Genomic DNA, 10,359 nt, shown 5'->3' with positions numbered 1-10,359 from the left:
ACTGTCTGCATCTACTGCTATTACTCCACACGTCGACCGCTATCCAGCATGCATAGTGTATTAAGTTCATGAGAACAGAGTAACGCCTTAAGCAAGATGACATGATGTAGATGGACAATCTCATATCTATGATAAAAGCCCATCTTGTTACCCTTGATGGCAACAACATGATGCGTGCCTTGCTGCCCCTTCTATCACTGGGAAAGGTCAGCACACGGTATGAACCCAAAATCAAGCACTTCTCCCATTGCAAGAATCATAGATCTAGTTGGCCAAACAAAACCCAAGACTCGGAGAGACTTACAAGGATATCAAATCATGCATATAAGAAATCAGCAAAGACTCAAATATATATCATAGATAATCTGATCACAAATCCACAATTCATCGGATCTAGACAAACACACCACCAAAGAGGATTACATCGTATAGATCTCCACGAAGATCATGGAGAACTTTGTATTGAAGATCCAAGAGAGAGAAGAAGCCATCTAGCTACTAACTATGGACCCGTAGGTTTGAAGTGAACTACTCACGAGTCATTGGAGGGGCGATGATGTTGATGAAGAAGCCCTCCAACTCCAAAGTCCCCTCCGGCAGGGCACCGGGAAGGGTCTCCAGATGAGATCTCGCGGAAACGGAAGCTTGCAGCGTCGGAAAAGTGTTTTCGTGGACGCCCTAATTTTTTCTGGATTTTTAGGGAATTTATAGGCCAAAGACCTAGGGCAGGGGAGCGCCAGGGGGGGCACAAGGTTGAATGTCACGGCCTCCCCCCTGGCCGCGGCAACAGGGCTTGTGGGCCCCCTGTGGGCCCACTTGCTTGGCCCTCAAGTCTCTCGATCTTCTTCCATTCTGGAAAATTTATTTCAGGGATTTTATTCCATTTGGACTCCGTTCCAAAATCAGATCTGAAAAGAGTCAAAAACATAGAAAAAAACAGGAACTGGCGCTTGGCACTAAATTAATAAGTTGGTCCCAAAAGAGATATAAAAGGTAAACATGTTGGAAATATGCCCTAGAGGCAATAATAAATTAGTTATTATTATATTTCTTTGTTCATGATAATCGTTTATTATCCATGCTATAATTGTATTAAATGAAGACTTATATACATGTGTGGATACATAGACAAAACACTGTCCCTAGCATGCCTCTAGTTGGCTAGCCAGTTGATCAAAGATAGTCAGGGTCTTCTGATTATATACAAGGTGTTGTTGCTTGATAACTGGATCACGTCATTAGAAGAATCACGTGATGGACTAGACCCAAACTAATAGATGTAGCATGTTGATCGTGTCATTTTGTTGCTACTGTTTTCTGCGTGTCAAGTATTTGTTCCTATGACCATGAGATCATATAACTCACTGAAACCGGAGGAATGCTTTGTGTGTATCAAACGTCGCAACGTAACTGGGTGACTATAAAGATGCTCTACAGGTATCTCCGAAGGTGTTCGTTCAGTTAGTATGGATCGAGACTGGGATTTGTCACTCCATGTGACGGAGAGGTATCTCGGGGCCCACTCGGTAATACAACATCACACACAAGCCTTGCAAGCAATGTGACTTAGTGTAAGTTGAGGGATCTTGTATTACGGAACGAGTAAAGAGACTTGCCGGTAAACGAGATTGAAATAGGTATGCGAATACTGACGATCGAATCTCGGGCAAGTAACATACCGAAGGACAAAGGGAATGACATACGGTATTATATGAATCCTTAGCACTGAGGTTCAAACGATAAGATCTTCGTAGAATATGTAGGATCCAATATGGGCATCCAGGTCCCGCTATTGGATATTGACCGAGGAGTCTCTCGGGTCATGTCTACATAGTTCTCGAACCCGCAGGGTCTGCACACTTAAGGTTCGATGTTGTTTTATGTGTATTTGAGTTATATGGTTGGTTACCGAATGTTGTTCGGAGTCCCGGATGAGATCACGGACGTCACGAGGGTTTCCAGAATGGTCCGGAAACAAAGACGGATATATAGGATGACCTCATTTGATTGCCGGAAGGTTTTCGGAGTTACCGGGAATGTGTCGGGAATGACGAATGGGTTCCGGGTGTTCACCGGGGGGGCAACCCACCCCGGGGAAGCCCATAGGCCTTGGGGGTGGCGCACCAGCCCTTGGTGGGCTGGTGGGACAGCCCAAGATGGCCCTATGCGCGAAAGGATAAGAAATCAAAGAGAAAGAAAAAAAGGGGAGGTGGGAAAGGAGAGAAGGACTCCACCTTCCAAACCTAGTTGGATTCGGTTTGGAAGGGGAGGACTTCCCCCCTTGGCTCGGCCGACCCCCTTGGGGCTCCTTGAGCCTCAAGGCAAGGCCCCTCCCCTCCCACCTATATATACAGAGGTATTAGGGCTGATTTGAGATAACTTTTTGCCACGGCAGCCCGACCACATACCTCCACGGTTTTACCTCTAGATCGCGTTTCTGCGGAGCTCGGGCGGAGCCCTGCCGAGATTAGATCATCACCAACCTCCAGAGTGTCGTCACGCTGCCGGAGAACTCATCTACCTCTCCGTCTCTCTTACTGGATCAAGAAGGCCGAGATCATCGTCGAGCTGTACGTGTGCTGAACGCGGAGGTGCCGTCCGTTCGGCACTAGATCGGAGCGGATCGTGGGACGGATCGCGGGACGGTTCGTGGGACGGTTCGCGGGGCGGATCGAGGGACGTGAGGACGTTCCACTACATCAACCGCATTCACTAACGCTTCTGTTGTGCGATCTACAAGGGTACGTAGATCGGAAATCCCCTCTCGTAGATGGACATCACCATGATAGGTCTTCGTGCGCGTAGGAAAATTTTTGTTTCCCATGCGACGTTCCCCAACAATGGTATCAGAGCTAGGTTCATGCGTAGATGTCTTCTCGAGTAGAACACAGAAGTTTATGGGGGCGGTGATGTGCGCTTTGCTTCCCTCCTTAGTCCTTTCTTGATTCCGCGGTATTGTTGGATTGAAGCGGCTTGGACCGACATTACTCGTACGCTTACGAGAGACTGGTTTCATCGCTACGAGTAACCCCCTTTGCTCAAAGATGACTGGCAAGTGTCGGTTTCTCCAACTTTAGTTGAATCGGATTTGACCAAGGAGGTCCTTGTATAAGGTTAAATAGAAATTCATATATCTCCGTTGTGGTGTTTGCGTAAGTAAGATGCGATCCTACTAGATACCCATGGTCACCACGTAAAACATGCAACAACAAAATTAGAGGACGTCTAACTTGTTTTTGCAGGGTATGCTTGTGATGTGATATGGCCAACGATGTGATGTGATATATTGGATGTATGAGATGATCATGTTGTAATAGATAATATCGACTTGCACGTCGATGGTATGGCAACCGGCAGGAGCCATAGGGTTGTCTTTAAACTAACATTTGTGCTTGCAGATGCGTTTACTATATTGCTAGGACGTAGCTTTAGTAGTAATAGCATGAGTAGCACGACAACCCCGATGGTGACACGTTGATGGAGATCATGGTGTGACGCCGGTGACAAGAAGATCGCGCCGGTGCTTTGGTGATTGAGATCAAGAAGCACATGATGATGGGCATATCATGTCACTTATGAATTGCATGTGATGTTAATCCTTTATGCACCTTATCTTGCTTAGAACGACGGTAGCATTATGAGGTGATCTCTCACTAAAATTTCAAGACGAAATTGTGTTCTCCCCGACTGTGCACCATTGCGACAGTTCTTCGTTTCAAGACACCACGTGATGATCGGGTGTGATAGACTCAACGTTCACATACAACGGGTGCAAAAAAGTTGCACACGTGGAACACTCGGGTTAAGCTTGACGAGCCTAGCATGTGCAGACATGGCCTCGGAACACATGAGACCGCAAGGTCGAGCATGAATCGTAAAGTTGATATGATTAGCATAGAGATGCTTACCAGTGAAACTATTCTCGACTCACGTGATGATCGGACTTGAGATAGTGGATTTGGATCATGTACCACTCAAATGACTAGAGAGATGTACTTTTTGAGTGGGAGTTCTTAAGTAATATGATTAATTGAACTAATTGTCATGAACATAGTCTAATGGTCTTTGCGAATTACGATGTAGCTTGCGCTATAGCTCTACTGTTTTTATATGTTCCTAGAGAAAATTTAGTTGAAAGTTGATAGTAGCAAACTTTGCACAGGATTGTCCTCGTTGCTGCGCAGAAGGCTTATGTACTCAATGCACCACTCTGTGTGCTACACCTCGAGCGTCGTCTGTGGATGCTGTGAACATCCGACATACACGTTTCTGATGACTACACGATAGTTCAGTGCAAAATACTTAATGGCGTAGAAGCAAGGCGCCGAAGACGTTTTGAAACGTCACGGAACATTAGTGATGTTCTAAAGAGATGAAATTGTGATTTCATGCTTGTGCCCTTGTTAAGAGGTACGAGACCTCCGACAAGATTCTTTGTCCACAAAGTAAAGGAGAAAAGCTCAATCGTTGAACATGTGCTCAGATTGTCTGAGTACGACAATCGCTTGAATCAAGTGGGAGTTAATCTTCCAGATGAGATAGTGATGGTTCTCCAAAGTCACTGCCACCAAGCTGTGAGAGCTTCGTGATGAACTATAACATATCAAGGATAGATACAATGATCCTTGAGCGATTCGCGATGTTTGACACTGCGAAAGTAGAAATCAAGAAGGAGCATCAATAGTTGATGGTTAGTAAAACCACTAAGTTTCAAGAAAGGCAAGGGCTAGAAGGGATACTTCGTGAAACGGCAAAACAGTTGCTGCACTAATGAAGAGACCCAAGATTAAACCCAAACCCGAGACTAAGTGCTTCTGTAATGAGGGGAACAGTCACTGAGGCGGAGCAAATCTAGATACTTGGTAGATAAGAAGGCTGGCAAAAGTCGAAAGAAGTATATTTGATATACATGATGTTGATGTGTACTTTACTAGTACTCCTAGTAGCACGAGGGTATTAGATACCGGTTCGGTTGCTAAGTGATTAGTGACACGAAATGAAAGCTACGGCATAAACGGAGACTAGCTAAAGGCGAGGTGACGATACGTGTTGGAAGTATTTCCAAGGCTGATATGATCAAACGTCGCACACTCCATCTACCATCGGGATTGGTGTTAAACCTAAATAATTGTTATTTGGTACTTGCGTTAAGCATGGACATGATTGGATCGTGTTTATTGCAATACGATTATTCATTTAAAGAGAATAATGGTTACTCTATTTGCTTGAATAAATCACCTTCAATGGTTTATTGAATCTCAATCGTAGTGTTACACATGTTCATAACATTGGTGCCAAAAGATACGAGGTAATGATGATAGTACCACTTACTTGTGGCACTGCCGCTTGAGTCATGTTGGTATAAATTGCATGAAGAGGCTCCATGCTGATGGATCTTTATACTCACTTGATTTTGAATCACTAGTGACATGCAAATCATACCACATGAGCAAGGCCTTGTTTTCATTGAGATGAAACAAGATAGTAACTTGTTGGAAGTGATACATTTTGATGTATGCAGTCCAATGGGTGCTGAGGCACGCAGTGGATATCATTATGTTCTTACTTCAATGACGATTTGAGTAGATACAAGAGTATTTACTTAATGAATCACAAGTCTGAAATATTGAAAAGTTCAGTTTTTTTTCGGAGTGAAGTTCGTCGTAACAAGAGGATAAACTGTCTACGATATGATCATAGAAATGAATATCTGAGTTACGAGTTTTGATACGCAGTTAAGACAATGTGGAAATTGTTTCGCAGTTCATGCCACCTGGAACATCATAGTGTGATGATGTGTCTGAACGTCATAGCCACGCACTATTTGGTATGGTGCATCTATGATGTCTCTTATCGAATTGCCACTATCGTGTATGGGTTATGCATTAGAGACAACCGCATTCACTTTAAATAGGGCACCACGTATTTCCGTTGAGATGACACAGTATAGACTGAGGTTTAGAGAAATCTAAACTGTCGTTTCTTGAAAAGTTTGGGGCTTCGACACTTATGTGAAAAAGTTTCAGTCTGATAAGCTCGAACCCAAAGCGGATAAATGCAGCTTCATAGGATATCCAAAATAGTTGGGTACATCTCCTATCTCAGATCCGAAAGCAAAGTGTTTGTTTCCAGAAACGGATCCTTTCTCGAGGAAAGGTTTCTCTCGAAAGAATTGAGTGGGAGGGTGGTAGAACTTGATAAGGTTATTGAACCATCACTTCAACCAGTGTGTAGAAGGGAGCAGGAAGTTGTTCCTGTGGCGCCTACACCAATTGAAGTGAAAGCTGATGATCGTGATCATCGAGCATCGGATCAAGTTACTACAAATCTCGTAGGTTGACAAGGTCGCGTACTACTGCAGAGTGGTACGGGAACCCTGTCTTGGAGGTCATGTTGTTGAGCAACAATGAACCTATGAGTTATGGAGAAGCAATGGTGGGCCCGGATTCCGACAAATGGCTGGAGGCCATGAAATCTGAGAGAGGATCCATGTATGAAAACAAAGTGTAGACTTTGGAAGAACTACTTGATGGTCATAGGACTATTGAGTAACAATGGATCTTTAAAAGGAAGACAGACGATGATGGTGATAAGTCACTATTAAGAAAAGCTCGACTTGTCGCAAAGATGTTTCCGACAAGATCAAACAGTTGACTATGATGAGACTTTCTCACTCGTAGCGATGCTAAAAGTCTGTTAGAAATATGTTAGTAGTTGCTACATTATTTATGAAATATTGCACATAGGATGTCAAAACATTGTTTCCTCGACGGTTTCCTTGAGCAAACATTGTATGTGATACAACCAGGAGGTTTTGTCGATCCTAAAGATACTAGCAAGTATGCAAGCTCCAGCGATCCTTCAATGGACTGGTGCAAGCAACTCGGAGTTGGAATATACACTTTGATGAGATGATCAAAGATTTTGGGTTTGTACAAGGTTTATGAGAAACTTGTATTTCCAAAGAAGTGAGTGGGAGCACTATAGAATTTCTGATAAGTATATGTGGTTGACATATTGTGGATCAGAAGTAATGTAGAATTTCTGTAAAGCATACAAGGTTGTTTGAAAGGAGTTTTCAAAGGAGTACTTGGATTGCGCTACTTGAACGTTGAGCATCAAAGATCTATGGAGATAGATCGAAAGCGCTTAATAGAAGTTTCAACAAGATGCATGCCTTGACAAGTTTTTGAAGGAGTTCAAAATAGATCAGCAAAGAAGGAGTTCTTGGTTGCGTTGTGAGGTGCGAATTTGAGTAAGACTCAAAACCCGACCCCGGCAGAATAAAGAGAATAGACGAAGGTCGTCTTCTATGCCTTGGCCGTAGAATCTGAAGTATGCCATGCTGGGTACCGCACCTGATGTGTGCCTTGACTCAAAGTCTGTTGAGAGGTACAGAGAGTGATCCATGATTGAATCACTAGCAGCGGTCAAAATTTATCCTTAGTAACTGATGGACTAAGGATTTTTTTCTCGATTACGGAGGTGGTTAAAGAGTTCGTCGTAAAGGGTTACGTCGATGCAAGCTTTGACACTAATCCGAATAACTATGAGTAGTGAAACCGATTCGTATAGTAGAGTAGATATTTGGAGTATTTCCGAGTAGCAGATAGTAGCAGCATCTATAAGATGACATAAAGATTTGTAAAGCACACACGGATCTGAAAGTTTCAGAACCGTTGACTAAAACCTCTCTCACGAGCAAGACGTGATCAGACCCCATAATTATATGGGTGTTGGATTCATTGGAATCACATGGTGATGTGAACTAGATTATTGACTCTAGTGCAAGTGGGAGACTGTTGGAAATATGCCGTGGAGGCAATAATAAATTAGTTATTATTATATTTCTTTGTTCATGATAATCGTTTATTATCCATGCTATAATTGTATTGAATGAAAACTTATATACATGTGTGGATACATAGTCAAAACACTGTCCCTAGCAAGCCTCTAGTTGGCTAGCTAGTTGATCAAAGATAGTCAGGGTCTTCTGATTATATACAAGGTGTTGTTGCTTGATAACTGGATCACGTCATTAGAAGAGTCACGTGATGGACTAGACCCAAACTAATAGACGTGGCATGTTGATCGTGTCATTTTGTTGCTACTGTTTTCTGCGTGTCAAGTATTTGTTCCTATGACCATGAGATCATATAACTCACTGACACCGGAGGAATGCTTTGTGTGTATCAAACATCGCAACATAACTGGGTGACTATAAAGATGCTCTACAGGTATCTCCGAAGGTGTTCGTTGAGTTAGTATGGATCGAGACTGGGATTTGTCACTCCGTGTGACGGAGAGGTATCTCGGGGCCCACTCGGTAATACAACATCACACACAAGCCTTGCAAGCAATGTGACTTAGTGTAAGTTGAGGGATCTTGTATTACGGAACGAGTAAAGAGACTTGCCGGTAAACGAGATTGAAATAGGTATGCGGATACTGACGATCGAATCTCGGGCAAGTAACATACCGAAGGACAAAGGGAATGACATACGCGATTATATGAATCCTTGGCACTGAGGTTCAAACGATAAGATCTTCGTTGAATATGTAGGATCCAATATGGGCATCCAGGTCCCGCTATTGGATATTGACCGAGGAGTCTCTCGGGTCATGTCTACATAGTTCTCGAACCCGCAGGGTGTGCACACTTAAGGTTCGACGTTGTTTTATGTGTATTTGAGTTATATGGTTGGTTACCGAATGTTGTTAGGAGTCCCGGATGAGAGCACGGACGTCACGAGGGTTTACGGAATGGTCCGGAAACGAATATTGATATATAGGATGACCTCATTTGATTGCCGGAAGGTTTTCGGAGTTACCGGGAATGTGTCGGGAATGACGAATGGGTTCCGGGTGTTCACCGGGGGGGCAACCCACCCCGGGGAAGCCCATAGGCCTTGGGGGTGGCGCACCAGCCCTTGGTGGGCTGGTGGGACAGCCCAAGATGGCCCTATGCGCCAAAGGATAAGAAATCAAAGAGAAAGAAAAAAAATGGGGAGGTGGGAAAGGAGAGAAGGACTCCACCTTCCAAACCTAGTTGGATTCGGTTTGGAAGGGGAGGACTTCCCCCCTTGGCTCGGCCGACCCCCTTGGGGCTCCTTGAGCCTCAAGGCAAGGCCCCTCCCCTCCCACCTATATATACAGAGGTATTAGGGCTGATTTGAGATAACTTTTTGCCACGGCAGCCCGACCACATACCTCCACGGTTTTACCTCTAGATCGCGTTTCTGCGGAGCTCGGGCGGAGCCCTGCCGAGATTAGATCATCACCAACCTCCGGAGCGCCGTCACGCTGCCAGAGAACTCATCTACCTCTCCGTCTCTCTTGCTGGATCAAGAAGGCCGAGATCATCGTCGAGCTGTACGTGTGCTGAACGCGGAGGTGCCGTCCGTTCGGCACTAGATCGGAGCGGATCGTGGGACGGATCGCGGGACGGTTCGTGGGACGGTTCGTGGGGCAGATTGATTGACGTGAGGACGTTCCACTACATCAACCACGTTCACTAACGCTTCTGCTATGCGATCTACAAGGGTACGTAGATCGGAAATCCCCTCTCGTAGATGGACATCACCATGATAGGACTTCGTGCGCGTAGGAAAAATTTTGTTTCCCATGCGACGTTCCCCAACAAAACAAAACATCCAAAGTTGACAAGATAACAGTGTGAAACCATCAAAAATTATAGATACGTTGGAGACGTATCACCCACCCCCTGGCCATGCCACCAGGTCGCCTGGGTGGGTCCCACGCCCTCTGGTGCGCTCCTTCGGTCTATATTTACCTCTTCGATAGGAAATCCTTCCAGAAGATCTAAACTCGCAAATTTCCCCATCGTTCTGCCACCGCGACGCTCCCGAGATCGGGAGCACCAGAAGATATCTTCCCGGCACCCTGTCGGAGGGGGGATTGACCTCCGGGAGCTTCTCCACCATCATGGACGCTTCCCAGACGTGTCGTGAGTAGTCCTCCATGGACCATGGGTCCATGACCAGAAGCTATGTGATGTCCTCTCTCCAGTCTTGTGCTTCAATGTTTAGCCCTTGTGAGCTACCCTACATGATCAAGGCATCTATGTAATTTTCCTGCGATTGCTATGCTTGGTTTGTTGGGATCCGATGGATTATGAGGTTATGTTCAGATTGTGATGAGTTATATATTTGATTATCCTTTTATATTATGTTCTTTAGTGATTCATGCATGTTTCCGTTCCTTTTATTGCTTTGGCCGAGTAGTAGATTGTAACTCCAAGAGGGAGCGTTATGCATGATTGTGGGTTCATGCCCCCTGATGTCTAGCTTGAGTGACAGAAACATGAGACTAGGGGATGTGCTATTGCCACCAGGGAGA

This window comes from Hordeum vulgare, chromosome 7H, assembly GCF_904849725.1.
Source record: "Hordeum vulgare subsp. vulgare chromosome 7H, MorexV3_pseudomolecules_assembly, whole genome shotgun sequence".
In the NCBI taxonomy this organism is placed as follows: domain Eukaryota; kingdom Viridiplantae; phylum Streptophyta; class Magnoliopsida; order Poales; family Poaceae; genus Hordeum; species Hordeum vulgare.
The sequence above is the reverse complement of the archived record's forward strand: the minus strand, read 5'-3'. Positions refer to the sequence as shown.